At 41.1% G+C, this 15,693-nt stretch overlaps 1 long non-coding RNA gene across 1 annotated transcript in view; it reads right to left on the bottom strand.

Annotated features, from left to right (window-relative positions):
- Positions 1-15,693, bottom strand: part of LOC144263534 (uncharacterized) — a 130,849-nt gene that overhangs the window by 62,886 nt on the left and 52,270 nt on the right. The window contains exon 3 of the long non-coding RNA XR_013345830.1: positions 12,628-12,673. This is a non-coding gene — a long non-coding RNA (uncharacterized LOC144263534). The remainder of the gene's footprint in view (positions 1-12,627; positions 12,674-15,693) is intronic.

Raw genomic sequence — 15,693 nt, 5'->3', positions numbered from 1 at the left:
TAGTTTAAACAGGAATAATTATGGGGAAGTTCTATGGCCTGTGTTATCAGAGTAGATAAGGGATCAGCAACCTATGGCACACATGCCAAAGGCGGCACACAAGATGATTTTGAGTGGCACTCACACTGTCCAGGTCATGGCCACCAGTCCTGGGAGCTCTGCTGCCACCCGGGGTCCCATCCTCCGGCTCCCTGCCAGCCGGGGTCCCATCTGCCAGCCCCCTGCTCAGTTCGCTGCCAGCCCCGGGTCCCAGTCACTGGTCCCAGGCTCTCTGCTGCCATCCTGGGGTCCCAGCCGCTAGCCCGGGGCTCTGCAGCCGCCCCCAGCTGTGGCCCACTGGCCCCAGCTTAGGGCAGTGAGGGGTGCAGACAGGGGCAAGAGATGGTACAGCTCAGCACCCCACCTTAAAAATTATTCCAGTGCCACTGTACTGGGATATTTTTAAGTCCTGATTTGCTGCTTACATCACTATCACGTCACGTGGAACAGCACATTGCGTTTGACGTTGTGCATACCATCTGTCGCAATTTTTTTCCCCACTGTAAGTTGAGGGGTACATTTGACAAAATGTCAGTTCCTAAGAAAGCAAAGTTAGATGTCTGTTCATTTCACTTCACAGCAACATTTGGTGGCTAAGTTGTGGCAAAGTTTTGGTGCGCTTTGTAAACTGTTTTGGTGCAATCAAGGCCTTTTTGTTGGATGATGACAAATGGCTGTGTAAGGTCATGTTTCTAATTGACATCACCGCTCACCTAAACAAACTCAATCTCCATCTCCAGGGTGCAGGGCAAACGGTTCTGGATCTTTATGAAGCCTGGAAGGCATTTGTTGTAAAACCAGCAGTTTTTTTCTCGGGATATTCAAACTTTGACTTTCTGCTACTTCCAACACATAAAAGAGCTATCGACACATTGTACTGTCAGTGTCAATGGGATTGGAATTTACATGCAAGAACTGGAATTAGAATTTTCTGACAGATTTCAAGATTTCCAGCAATTTGGCCCAATGCTTTCTTTTCTAATTAAACCTGAAAAGTTCAACAAAAGCAACTTGGATTTATCTGTATTTCTGTGGATGGGTGTTGAAGATTTCGAAATGCAGCTCATTCAGTTAAAAAGCTCAGAATTGTGGGCGTCAAAGTTTAGAGATCTGTGGAGTGCACTTGAAGCTACCGAGAGAGATCATGGGGCCTCTATTCTGACTTGCTGGACGTCCCTGCCAGTAAAATTTAACGGTTTGAAGAAAATTGCGTTTGCAATGCTTTCAGCATTTGGATCCACATACCTGTGTGAACAGGTATTTTCACACATGAAATCTGTGCTCTGTCCCTCTCGGAGCCGGTTAAGAACTGATCACTCAGAAGCCTGTGTGCAGCTTAAAGTATCCAAATACGTGCCAGACATAGGAAAACTCAGCAAGGAAAAACAAGACCAAGGATCACACTAAACTGATAAGATCTGCATTTTAATTTAATTTTAAATGAAGCTTCTTAAACATTTTAAGAACCTTATTTACTTTACATACAACAATAGTTTAGTTATATATTATAGAGAGAAACCTTCTAAAAACGTTAAAATGTATTACTGGCACACAAAAACCTTAAATTAGAGTGAATAAATGAAGACTTGGCACACCACTGCTGAAAGGTTGCCGACCCCTGGACTAGATGATCACAGTGGACCTTTCTGACCTTAAAATCTATGATGTCGTTTAGCAGGGTTCTAAGGCACAGTCTTAGCGCAACTTTGTTCTCACATTTGACGGGACAGCATTTTGAGCCATGATGTATACTTGATCATTTTTAAAGGTGCCAAAGTAACTCTTATACAATCCATCATGTGATCTTATACTTCAGATTAAATAGCAATCAAGAAAATATCTGTTCACAAACATAAATGTATCTGATGTATGTGAGCAGTCCTGCAGTGAGTTTTTAAACAGACACAAGGCGGCGTTTCAGAACATCCAAATTTTGTTTTTGCCAATTCTTTGATTTCCTGCATCCAAAATATGTTATTTCTTTGGTCTGTTGATTATTCAGGATTGTGATACGCAAGAATTCTTAAAGAAGGCTCACTGCAACATTTTAGTCATACCATTATTTATAGCAATGCCTGACTTTACTCTCCCTAATTCTAATGCAAATAATGAATCAAAGTGGCATTCTCATTGTTTTAACGGAAGACTCCTTTATTTCAAACCACTGTCACCTGCATCCACCTTCAATCAATGCTTCAGGCAACAGCAGCCCACATCTCTCCTTGACAGACCAATCGTCTCCCGCCATCAAGATAGTTAATGGGGACAGGCACCATCAGGAGTTTGGCAATACCCAGCAACAAATGAAAGAATAACTTTAAAAGGTTAAAAGTAGCAGCCACTTATATGCCATGAAATTTACATTTTAAGAGTATAACTTCCTTTTTAAAGGGGAAAATGTGCTGTGTGGTTGGACTACTAATTTGTGATGAGGATAAATAAGAAGCAACTGTCACACTGGCAGAATTGAAAAGAAATGTTTATCCCCACCCAAAACCATGGGGTCTGAACATCCTGAAATTCTGGGCACACAGAGATTAAAAGGAGAGCAACAAAAATGATAAAAGGTTTAGAAACCTGATCTATGAGGAAAGGTTAAAAGAACTGGGCATGTTTAGTCTTGAGAAAAGAAGACTCGGGGAGACCTGATAACAGTAAAGGGCTGTTATAAAGATGACTGTGATCAATTGTTCTCCATGTCCACTGAAGGTAAAACAAGAAGTAATGGGCTTAATCTGCAGCAAGGGAGATTTAGGTTAGGTATTAGCAAAAAATATTTCTAACCATAAGGGTAGGTAACCTCCGGAATACACTTCAAAGGGAGTTTGTGAAATCCCCATCATTGGAGGTTTTAAAGAACAGGTTGGATAAACATCTGCCAGATTCAGGGATGGTTTAGATTCATTTGGTCCTGCTTCAGTGAAGACTTGATGACTTCTTCAGTTCCCTTCCAGCCCTATATTTCTATGATTCTGTTAGTTTTGATCGCTTTCTTCTCCCCCCACAAAAAAGGGCTAAAGTTGGTTGCCAAGTTGCTGCAACATTGCAACAGTCTGAGAAAGTAACCACAACTATGCTGCTTAGTTTGTCAGGGCTGTCTCTATTGGCTCTTCTCCTACAGTCTGTTCAAGGAGGTCACCACAAGTTAAGCACTAGCAAATCACTTTATGGCAAGTGCCAGGCCCTTCTTACATTTGTAATGTCTATAGCACAGTGGTGCATAACTTCTGGGGCAATAAAGGACTGCTCTGGCAATTTGTCCACAGTCTAAGGGTTGAGACTAATTTGTATAAACATTTACAGACACTGTGTGTCAATTTGTTTACCTCAAAAGACCTATGTCGAGTAAATTAAGCTAATTAAATTCATGTTAATAACTACATTCATGTCTATTTCCCATTTCTGTCCATTTCCTACTTACTTTCTCAGACATTTTTCCGGTTTCCCCATCACTTTTTTCCTCTTTACTCTGCTTCTCTCTCTCCTTCCATTCTTCAACTTCCCTCTCTGCATCCTTGCACTTCCATTCTCCTTGCCCATTCTTAATTCTCCACTTCTTCCACCTCTTGTTGTCCCCTTTCTCTTTTCTCTCTCTCTTTCTCTCATTCTCCTCCTCCATTTTCCCGCTCATTTGCCCTCTTTTCCTTCATTCCGATAGTTAGCCCATGGCTTTCTCCATTTTCCTTTCTGTTTTCTAGATATCCAAACACCATATTGTATAAAAACTGTATAGAAACTGGATATTTCTGCTAAAACGGAGGTAAAATGATTAGCAAACATGATGTTATGATGGTATCATCAGGCTTCAATATTGATTTCCTCATTTAGCTCAAATGTATACATTGCTCTTAGATTTATTAGGGAAAATTCACACTAGAATGAAGTTGACCCATGTCTCACTCAGTCTCTCTCCAGATAGAACTGCATTTGGTCACATTCAGAAGACTCTCTCTACAACCATAAAGGCAGAAACAAGTTAATTTTAACTAGTGATTGCAAATACTACAAAGACTGACGGGACCACCAGACGACCACAAGAAACATGCTGATGGGACCTGGGTTTGCATAACATATTTACCACAACAGATGATGATCTCCTGGAGCACTGTACTGTAACTGAAAAGCCATTTCATTTCTCCCTTATGTGCCTGAAAGGATCAGAAGACAGCTAATATAAAGAGACAATGAGGAGTCCTTGTGGCACATTAGAGACTAAACAAATTTATTTGGGCATAAGCTTTTGTGGGCAATAGCCCACTTCATCAGATGCATGGAGTGGAAAATACAGTAGGCAGGTATAAATATACAGCACATGAAAAGATAGGAGCTGCCTTATCAAGTGGGGGGTCAGTGCTAACAAGGCCAATTCAATTAGGGTGGATATGGCCATTCCCAACAGTTGTCAAGAAGGGGTGAATATCAACAGAGGGAAAATTACTTTTTGTAGTGCTAACGAGGCCAATTCAATCAAGGCATATGTGGCCCATTCCTAGCAGTTGACAAGAAGGTGTGAGTATCAACAGAGGGAAAATTATTTTTTGTAGTGATCCAGCCACTCCCAGTCTTTATTCAGGCCTAATTTGATGGTGTCAAGTTTGCAAATTAATTCCAGTTCTGCAGTTTCTCATTGAAAGTCTGTTTTTGAAGTTTTTTTTGTTGAAGAATGGTGACTTTTAAGTCTGTTATTGAGTGTCCAGGGAAATTGAAGTGCTCTTCTACTGATTTTTGAATGTTACAATTCTTGATGTCTGATTTGTGTCCATTTATTCTTTTGCATAGAGACTGTCCGGTTTGGCTAATGTACATGGCAGAGGGGCATTGCTGGCACATGATGGCATATATCACATTGGTAGATGTGCCAGTGAATAAGCCCCTGATGGTATGGCTGATGTGGTTAGGTCCTCTGATGGTGTCACTTGAATAGATATGGGGACAGAGTTGGCAACGGGTTTGTTACAGGGATTGGTTCCTGGGTTAGTGTTTCTGTTGTGTAGTATGTAGTTGCTGGTGAGTATTTGCTTCAGGTTGGGCGACTGTCTGTAAGCGAGGACTGGCCTGTCTCCCAAGATCTGGGAGAGCAATGGGTCGTCCTTCAGGATGGGTTGTAGATCCTTGATGATGCACTGGAGAGGTTTTAGTTGGGGCTGAAGGTGACGGCTAGTGGCGTTCTGTTACTTTCTTTTTTGGGCCTGTCCTGTAGTAGGTGACTTCTGGGGAAGTGAAGAACAGATTGACAGAACCAGAAGGGTACTCCTCATTGTTTGTACTGATACAGACTAACACGGCTACCCCTCTGAATCCTGTCACATAAAAAGACAGAATCCCATAAGAAGTGGTGAAGTGTCAGGTAAGGATTTGCATTAACAAAGGGGACATGACACAAAACATTCATTGGAGAGGAGGGGAGATTCAGAAGAACATGTGATATTTACACATCGGGCCTTTCATATAGACCACTAAGCAATTCTATTTTTACATTCATCCTTTCCAATTGGGAGGAAAGTAAACAATATAGTGTAGTAAAAAAATAGTTCTGTATTTGCACCACCAGATGGCGATGTACAATCACAAAACCCAGGACAGTTGTGGCCAAAGGTAATTGAAAATTACATTTCTGGAAAATAAAGATCAGCTTTTCACAAACAAACAAACAACAAACTAACAAAAAAAAAACCCCACCACTACAGTACTTCCAGGTAAAAATGTTGTGAAAGGAGATTTTATTGAAAAGTGCCCGTAGAAATACATTTCTTTCCTCATTTTCACGTTTACGAACCATGTAAAAGAATAAATGGACACAAATCAGACGTCAGGAATTATAACATTCAAAAACCACTTGGAGAACACTTCAGTCTCTCTGGTCACTCAATTACAGACCTAAAAGTTGCAATTCTTCAACAAAAAAACTTCAAAAACAGACTCCAACGAGAAGACTGCTGAATTGGAATTAATTTGCAGACTGGACACCATTACATTAGGCTTGAATAAAGACTGGGAGTGGATGTGTCATTACACAAAGTAAAACTATTTCCCCTTGTTTATTCCCCTCCCCCCGCATTGTTCCTCACATGTTCTTGTCAAGTGCTGGAAATGGCCCACCTTGATTATCACTACAAATGTTTTTTTTTTTTCTCTCCTGTTGGTAGTAGCTCACCTTACCTGATCACTCATTACAGGGTGTACGGTAACACCCATTGTTTCATGTTCTCTGTGTATATAAAATCTCCCCACTGTATTTTCCACTGCATGCATCTGATGAAGTGAGCTGTAGCTCACGAAAGTTTATGCTCAAATAAATTTTAGTCTCTAAGGTGCCACAAGTACTCCTTTTCTTATTACTGAAGAGAAATGTCCTAATCCAAAAAGTTACAAAGTTGCTAATTATATTTCTATTTTCAGCATGCATTTAAGATTCCTCTTTTGCGGGAGTAGTGAGAAGGCAGAGGACTCATCTCTTACCAGGAAAGACAAACATGGAGGGCCTCATATTCACTTACAGCCTCTCTGGCTAATCAAAAAGCAGGGTTGATGGGCCCTGAAGATAGTCCTCTGTGATTAACAGGATAACAGTTGCCAGTATAGAATCTTAGTGGTGCCAGGCTGAAAATGGGGATGAATGACAGCCAGACCTGTCGCTAGGGTATGGCGAATTGGGGCAACTGCTCCGGGCCCTGTGCTTTGGGGAGCCCTGCGGGCCAGTGCAATTGCTGATGCGCATGGGTGGCATGGCATCACTGAAGCCTCCCAGCCCCTGAGCATCAACAGGGAGAGCACGTGGGGGCACCACTGCAGATTCCCCAGCCCTGGGAAGGCATGGCCCCAGCCCCGGGAAGGCATGGCCCCAGCCCCCTGGATCCCAGCTGCACTGCCGGAGTGGGGCCCTGAGGGGTAGTGTGGGAGGGTCCACGCCTGGCTGTTTTGGGGAGGCACCACCTCCCCCAGTCTCCCCCCTGGCACAGTCAGTCCCAGAAGTGAGTGGTCGTCCTGGAAGTGACTGATTCATCACTTCCGTCCCAGGCCCCGCAGCCCCCTAGGAACAGCCCTGATGACAGCGATATGAAAGAATGTTAGAAAATAATTTTAATTAGAGAATATTCTCGTCTATCCAGGTCTTCTATGCCCCGTCACCACAGTACCTGAGGACCTCACAAACAATACTTCCTGCCCCCCCATAAGGGAGGTACTATTATCCCGCATTTTGCAGATGGGGAACAGAGTCACAGAGTAATGCAGAGGCTTTCCCAAAGCCACACATGAAGGCTGGAGCAGAGGCAGAAAATGAAACCAGGTCTTCCAAGTCCCGGTCCAATCTCTTTACCACAGACCTCCAAATCTCAGGTATCAGGTGTGGCATTCATAGTTTTGGCAGCCCTGTCATATCTGCTAACATTTCAGGTAAAAACTTATGCATGTATTTTTCGGAAGAGAATACCTACCCTCAAGTACTATGCACTTTGTAACCAAAAAGCCATTCTTATATTCAGATCTGGTCAAAAGCAAGTACATCTGCAATGAAGTCTACTAGAAGTCCCTATGTACTCTTACTCCCACCTCTATCTCTGTAGTTATTTCCCTTGACAAAGCCTGTTTCAGAAGTGTAGTGCATACGATCTTTTATATCATAGATATTCTAGCACGAAACAGATGGCATCCCTGCTGGTTTTTAAAAGTGGGAGGGGGATGACAAATGGAACTGGTTTCTGTTGGAAAGACAAAGAGGAGCCCAAAAAACCCAGTCATGATTCACTACCTCTCTCTAATACAGGAGTGCAGCATTAGCAAGGCCGGTGAAAAACGTCGGAGTGAAATTTTTCATAAAAGGGTCTTCTTGTTGTGGAAAATATTTACTTTCCAAACATCCCAAACCCAAAATATTTCCATTAAAAACTGAAATATTTTGATTTTAGGGCACTTGTTTTTGACAAAACAAAAAAAATTTGGTGCAGAAGGGCAGAGACCTTTTCTGAAAAATGTTGCCTTCACAGGAAATTGTTTATTTGGAAATGTTGCTGTGACGCCTCCTTGAAGCTGTTTCTCGGTTGCCTCGTGTTCCCAATCTTATCAATGGGTCAGGTTGCCAGAAAGTCAAGCTCTCTGGTCAGACTGCATTTCCCATGATATTCTGTTCCCCACCTCGAGAGAGGTAATCAAAATGCACCATGGGAGATCGTAGCCCAACCAGGGAACCCGACCTATAGAGGAAAATGAGTACTTCACAGAGAATCGAAATTTTACATGGATTTCTTTTCTTTCTTTTTTTTTTTTTTTAAACAGCTATACAAATTATCCATTCAGTTAGAGTTCCTGGGCTGGGAAAAGGCTAACTGGCAAGAGACAAATTGTGCAAAACTAAAGGCATGTATAAACATTATTTTTAAAGTAAATGCAATCTGTCAATTAACAGACCCTTCTATGCATTTTTTCCTATATGACCAGGTTCTGCCCCTCATCTTCCCTCATTTTATGAATGTTCCCTTTCTCCCGCATCCTTGCCCTGCCTCCCTTTTGGCATTTCCCCTCTTCCCCCAACACTTTGTGCATTTCCCCCTTGACGTCTTCTCATCTATTTTGAGAATTTTCCCTCCCCTCCCACACCCATGGAAATTTCTACCCTCCATCTCCCTGTCCCTTGGCCCCTTTGGAAAATTTTTTTCCTCACCCTGTTCCACCACTACCCACACCTTTGGTACTTCCTTCCTTCTCTATTCCATTTCTCACCTCCCTCCAAATAGGAATTTTCTTCCACCACCTGTCCCTCCCTGTCTCCTTCAAAAATAATGAATTATAAGAAGATCATTTTTATGCACAAGTCTTTAGCAACAAGACTAAAATTGGATTGGACAAAGCACTGGAAAAAATCTAGTCCTGCTTTGGACACCTGGGTGTCCACCGGTTCTACAGTTTGAAATACTACTTCAGAGCACTCAAAGAGCACTAAAATCATCTCATTTCTATAGCCACTACTACAGTTGCAGTTACAAGAGATGGAAATTGCAAATTACCAAACCTAAAATCGCTTGCCTCAGGATAGTGAAAAGCTAGACACACTGAGTATTATCACAGTCATAATAACTGAACTGGTCATATAAATGGTGTACGGGCAAAAAGCTATTTGTACGTTGGAAACTACGGATGGTAGTTAGAAACGTCAATAGCATATGGAGTTCTTTTATAGGGATTCAGAGCAATATTACTTTACACCAAGCATGAAGATAATAGAAATTCCAATACAGCAACTTTGAAATTTCATATTATGGACTTTTCAGGCTCTTGCTTTCCCTCTAATAGCAACTCGTAGTTTAAAGCCCTGACTGAACCTTTTTTTTTTTTTTTTTTTTTTGCAAGTTGCACAGGGTAGGCCTAAAGTCAGTACATGGAGGGAAGAGCATCTACTGTACACTAGGTGCTGCAGGAAGTGGTGTTAGCTGTTTAGTAGATGACACTCTTCCCTGTGAGTCAGAGCTAAACCAAGTCTTCAGTGCAGTGACAGAAAGCACTCGGTGGCGACAAGTGCCATTGTTTGGATGGAATGTAAACTGAGATCTTGACCTAGTGCATTTGGTAAGCTTCTGGAAAATTAATATATTGCCCCTGGCCAAACCGCAACACAGATAATTACTGGGCTATCCCTTATGCCCTTGCACATCACATGGATACAGCATTTTTATTCAATTCCTATCTTGTTGTATAGTCTTACTATGTGCTGTCAAGTGGCTGTAAATTCCACTCCAGTGGCAGTTGCAGTAATTCCTCTTTTGTTTTTCAATCACCTACTTCATAGGGGTGTTTTTAGGCTTAATTATAACAGCATTCAGATCCTTGTGAAAAGATGTGGAATGCTTCTTTAAAACTGCAGGAAACCAGGCAGGAGGGGGTGGTGAAAGAATCTTGGCAGAAGCTCTACAGTGAACAACATTGCTTTAAGCTTAACACTGTTTTCTTTATTCTAATAAACATTCTTGATCAGTCATGCAGGAGTGTGACTCTTCCTTTACCATGGTCAAATGGCAATCCTCACACAGATGGTGCCATAGAAATGAACAGTATTGTGTACTTACGTTTATTGTTCTTGTCCCCTAGCCCCATTTCCCCCAATCACACATCTGCCAAGTAATAGCAGAAGTCTTAACTTTGCAGATGAGCTTTTCAGAGAAGAAATCAGTGACATGAAGTTCAGGCACGTTCCTAGTGCAACTTGTTTATTTACTATATATAATCAGTACTGGAACAGAGGTGGTCACACATACCATGCAGGCAATCCCATATTTCAGAGGTCAATGCCTGTTTTCCCAGGGAGCAATTCTGCCCCAAGAATAGAATCTAGTTAGAGATAAAGCAGACAGCAAACTCTCTTGCTGCTTGCCACATCTCCCCCAAAGAAACTGCCTCAGAAAAACATCACCACAGTATTTGCTCCAAGACTAAAATCTGCCTCATGCACTAAGAAAAAGAACTTACAAAAGTGTGTAACAGTGCTATCTGATGATCCCTGCAATAACGCTTTCATCAGCTAAGAACTGATTCCATATTGGAGTTTGAAGTATGCTTAATGCTGCTGTAGATGTCAACAAGCAATTTCCCTAAATTACTAAACTATAGGTTTTTTATGGTATTAACAAAACATCATGTCATCATAATTAATGCAGTCAAGAGAAAAACTCAAGATTATTAATTAGCCAACACTTGCCACAAAGTTTGAATGTGCTGAATGGTACTAATAAGACTAGAAACTGTTTTGTTACAAACCTTAAGATGTAGCATAGGCCATCAACCTCAGAACCTCAGAATTTTTATGCTACTGTTTCTGAGACCTGTTGGAAAATTCCACAGTATAATGTATATTTTAAGTGCCCTTTAACAAAGAAGCCAGTGGGAGGCATGGTGGTGAAGGCAAGATAGAGAGATAGCTCAGCGGAGCCATACTGCAACCAGTAAATCTCTTTATGGCACAGTGGTTCTGAAGTCAATGGGAGAACAGAGATGGATAATCATCTTATTAAAAAGTTCTCTCTTTACACAAGTTTACAAATGAGTATTGATCCATCTACCCTCATCTCAGAGGGGGAAAAAAAAAGTCCTCAAGGTGTTTTCCCCTCCCCACATAACTCCCTACTTTCCACCAAGGTGAAGCACCGTCATAATTCACTGAAAATTACTCTGCGCCAACTGGCAGATATCAGCAGTCACATATCTTTGGAAAACTGAAGCTCAACTGATTTTCAAACTAACAGAACCAAAGAATGATACTTTAACAAAAAAAATGTTTTTAAACTTATTCGTTTACCATGCCAGAATCCCCAATGTTGTAAAAGAACCAAAAAGTAAAAAAGACCAGTCTAGTTTCAATGCTCATGCTAAATAAAGTGTAAAAAAATAAACAGCCAGCATTAAATGGTGAAAAGTAGATTAGATTTTTAAATAATCTAATGTTATTGGTCACATAGATAAGCTCATTTCAAAAATACGATCCTCTTCTAGACACTGTCCCTTTAAGACCACACATGTATTGTCCAAATGGTCTGGGATTTCAAACACCTTTTTTAGTTTAACATTTATGGTAAAAGTGATGATTATATCTGGCTGGAGAATGTCCATATCTAAATTTGTCCCTCTTTTTGAATCTCTGCAAATTTTCAAAATTAAAATAATAATAAAAACTAAATTGCCAAAGAGTAAGATGGTTTTCAAAATTGCTCAGTGACCAACCCTCAACCCCACCATTAATGTACAGCATGATAGTACAACACTTTCTATGGTTGCACAGGCAGCCAATCCAGCACTAATTAATAACTGTTAGCGTCAGAACTGTGCGGATAGCATCAATGTCAGGGCAGTACCCTTGCTGACATTTGACCTGATGGCCTACTCTCTGTGGAAGAATCTGTGGTAGGAGGCCCTAGGTGAAGGGAAAGTATGTGACATTCCTATTGCAGAGCTTCTTCCAAGTTCCTCTGTAAGAGGTGGATGGGGTAGTTGGTGTAGTTGAGAATGCCTACAGCTGCATAAGTATTGTGGGTTATAACACACACAGAGGCCATGAATTGTAAACTCATGCTGCTTCATTGTAAGGAGACAAGGCAGAGACCAGTGTAAGTGATTATCTTGTCTTGATTATAGGATGGAATCAGAGCTGAGCAGCTGGGTGTCATGGGCCCCATACTATTAACAACAAATGGGAATTCTCCTTTAGCTCAAATGATTGGCACCATTGTTTCTGGAGAAGCTCTGAGTTCTATTCCTGACATTGCTGCCAAAGGGCCATATGAGATAGTATGCAGCCTAGTAACAACAGTAAAAGGCTAGCTAGTCATGCATTTCTTATATCATTCAAATCAAATGGTTCTCTATTTCCAGTGCAATCTACAAGGTGATTTGGATCATGACACACAAGTCGCTATATTCACTACCTCTGACCTGTACTTTCCCCAACATTTCAGAGACTGCTCATCTGTTATCCTTACAGTCCTAGCCTGAACTGTCCTTCAAGGAATTCAGGACCATTATTGTGCCCCCTCCACTTCACATTAGACAATCTGCCCACTCCACCTTTCTAATGTTTCCCCTTCTTTAATAAATAAACAAACGCACCATTAAAGTCAATATATTCCAAATCCATCTGGTAGGAGGGAAGCATCTGGAAACACAAAGCAATGAAGAATAAAATCAAAGAGGAAATTAAAAAACGGAGTATATAATAAAGGACAATACTTCTACAAACAGTTCTCCATTCATTTGAATAGTAACTGTAGTACTGTATTTCCGTCACTACATGGCACGGTTTCTGTTTTCAGAGTGGTAGCCATGTTAAGTCTGTATCAGCAAAAACAACAAGGAGCACTTGTGGCACCTTAGAGACTAACAAATTCCCAAATAATAGTAACTGTAGTACTGTATTTCTGTCACTACGTGGCACTGTTTCTGTTTTCTGGTTTCAAGGGGTAGCCGTGTTAGTCTGTATCAGCAAAACCAACGAGGAGTATTTGTGGCACCTCCGAGACTAACAATTTTATTAGTCAACTCATGCTGCTTTCGTGGGCTAAAAGCCACTTCATCAGATGCATGGAGTGGAAAACTATCCCCGTTTTTTCTGTTTTCTGGTGCTCATTCAAAAATGCAGCCACCCAGCTCTCAGGCAGTTCGACCTATCAGAGTTTCCTACCTGATAGCTTATGTTCATCAACAATGTTAAATGATACATACAAAATCTGTAGTGAAGAGGAGAATGGAAAAGATGGAGATAAGAGAAAACAATGGAAGGAAGAGGAGGAGGGGAGAGAGAGGCATATATGACTACAAAAGAGTAAAAGAATACGAAACATGAGCGAAACAGACCACACAAGAAATGGGAGATTCCAACTGGGACCAAAATTCCCATTGATACACAGTCCTCTGTCTCTCATTTATTTCGTTCTCTCTTCCTCCTGTGTGTGTGTTATCCAATTTCACTCCTACATTAAAATTAGAATGCCACCACTGAGAGCCACTCCCTCCCTACAAGAATGAAAAATGTTACAGTGCACAGTGATGATAGAAATCTTCCAAATTTTAATAGATGCCATGTTGCCATTATATCAATGTCATTATATCAACCACATTCCATATCAACCACAATGTCTTTGATGTTCAGATCCAATGTGCTTATTACTTTTTTTTTTTTTTTTTTAGGGTACACCCCCTGTAACAATGGGCTGCAGATTCTAACTGGCGCTACATTATTGTCAGAATTTTCTCCATTGTTAAGTGAGGTAGCAAGTTTTGATAGCTGACTATCCTGTTTGAATTATCTAGTCTCACCCATAGTAAAGCACACAGCAAATTCTGATGCCTGTCATCTACCCGTCTCTTTAGAATGTTTCCAGCGATAAAAGTAAAGCAAATCAGATGAATCCACAACAATCACCATAGCTAGCAGGCTCAAAGACATCTGAGCTGACTGGGCATTGGGAGTGAACTGCCCTCTTATAGCTTAAAGAACTCATATGGGGTTAACAAAGTATACTGGCAAGGCATTGTGGGGAAGCTCACACTGCTGATGCATTTAATAAATGTGTGACACTGGAATGCTGGAAAGAGTGGTTCACATTTCTTGACCCCAGGAAGCTGACGACTGTAAAGGTTACAAAAAGGTAATATGTGGGAGGAACTTCATGCTCCAATATTTCAAACTCTACATCACGGTATTGTGGGCTCATTAGAAGTCATGTGAAATGACCTAATATTTTCACTTTATCATTATGTAGTCATTGAGCTTTTTGCTTATGTTTACTATGATTATGTTGCACTTGGCTCCAGTATTTGTTTTGAAATTCACTTTTTGCTCACTTATTTCCAGTGTCAAACCCAATCTGTTGCAGAATCTTGCTCGGTAAATGTATTAAGAAATCCAGCAGTGAACTATTTCTGGATCATCATTTGAGTTTTGTCTACAAGCTGCATTTTCATGCATGTGTTTTGCTTTTATACGCTTTTGGAGTTTGTGATAAATGATCTATTTTTGCAAAACGGTTGTTTTTACTGACTGCATGGCATTACACTCTTGTGCTGGTCTTCTTTACAGCATGTTATGATTGCCTCAACAGTCACTGCAAACAAATCTGGTCTCTGTGACTTGTTTAATACTCTTGTATTCTGTTTCTATGCCTTAGAATGAATTTGTAATCAGATTTACTGCTGCTCTTAACACTCATTTTGGAGCTGTTTTTACTGGTCCTGTAACAATGTTCTTTGAAAAGTCAAGTCCATTTTTCACAGTAACCTTGATCTGATCTATCAGTTATACCATAAATAATTCTCGTGCAAAGTATCTCATCATTCCTGTGATGCAGCTTATTGTGTAGATCTGTAATAATATGGTCAATGGGATCAACTGGCAGCTATTTGCTTGTAATGTCGTGTACCTTTGTGGGTTAAAGTATTGTAACTGACCTCTCTGCAGGTGTTCACTAAGGGTGCTAGTGTACACTAGTTCCATCTAGATGTCTGGTAGCACGTTCCATGTATTAAAAGCTCAGACAAAAGTATTGCAGCTACTCCAAGCACTAGGCTCCACAGACACTAGCTTCTTGGTGGGTGCTCATTTTCTAGCTCACCTCACGTAGTCCTATGCAGGGATATACAAGTAACATCCTTTGGGACTCCTTATGCTGTTCTCCTGCTGCTCACACACGAAGGTATCCCAGGCATCCTGCTTGCAGGCCGTGGTCCTGTGTCCATTTGCTGCCGCTGCTACTCCTAACTTCCAGACAGCAACAGGTTACTTCTCTGACAAGCTCTCAGAGTTCAGTCCCAGTTCTCAGACTGCCTGGTCTTCTCTCCTCAGCCACTTCCCACACTGCTGCCTCTGGCGTCCCAACTGCCTGGAACCTCAACACTCTCCACCTATCTCTAGTTCTAAAGGGTGAAGAGCAACAGATTTACTACTTCACAGATTCATCACTGTATACTTGAAATTATTGAATGTCTTTGTCTAGCAGTTTGTAGTCCTCTACATGTTCCCCCTGTAACATAGTGGAAATTTCCAATACTTCTGGGCCTGTCACTTTAGCACTGTGGAAGAGTTCACACACTCAGATTTCTCTTTAATATCACTTTCCCGCAGGAAAATCAAAGCATTGCAATCACCTCCTCTAGTTCTCCAACTGGTTCTTTTCCAGA

The sequence above is a fragment of the Eretmochelys imbricata genome, chromosome 4 (assembly GCF_965152235.1).
Source record: "Eretmochelys imbricata isolate rEreImb1 chromosome 4, rEreImb1.hap1, whole genome shotgun sequence".
Taxonomy (NCBI): Eukaryota; Metazoa; Chordata; order Testudines; family Cheloniidae; genus Eretmochelys; species Eretmochelys imbricata.
Note: the sequence above shows the minus strand (reverse complement) of the source record. Positions and strands in the feature narration are given on the sequence as shown.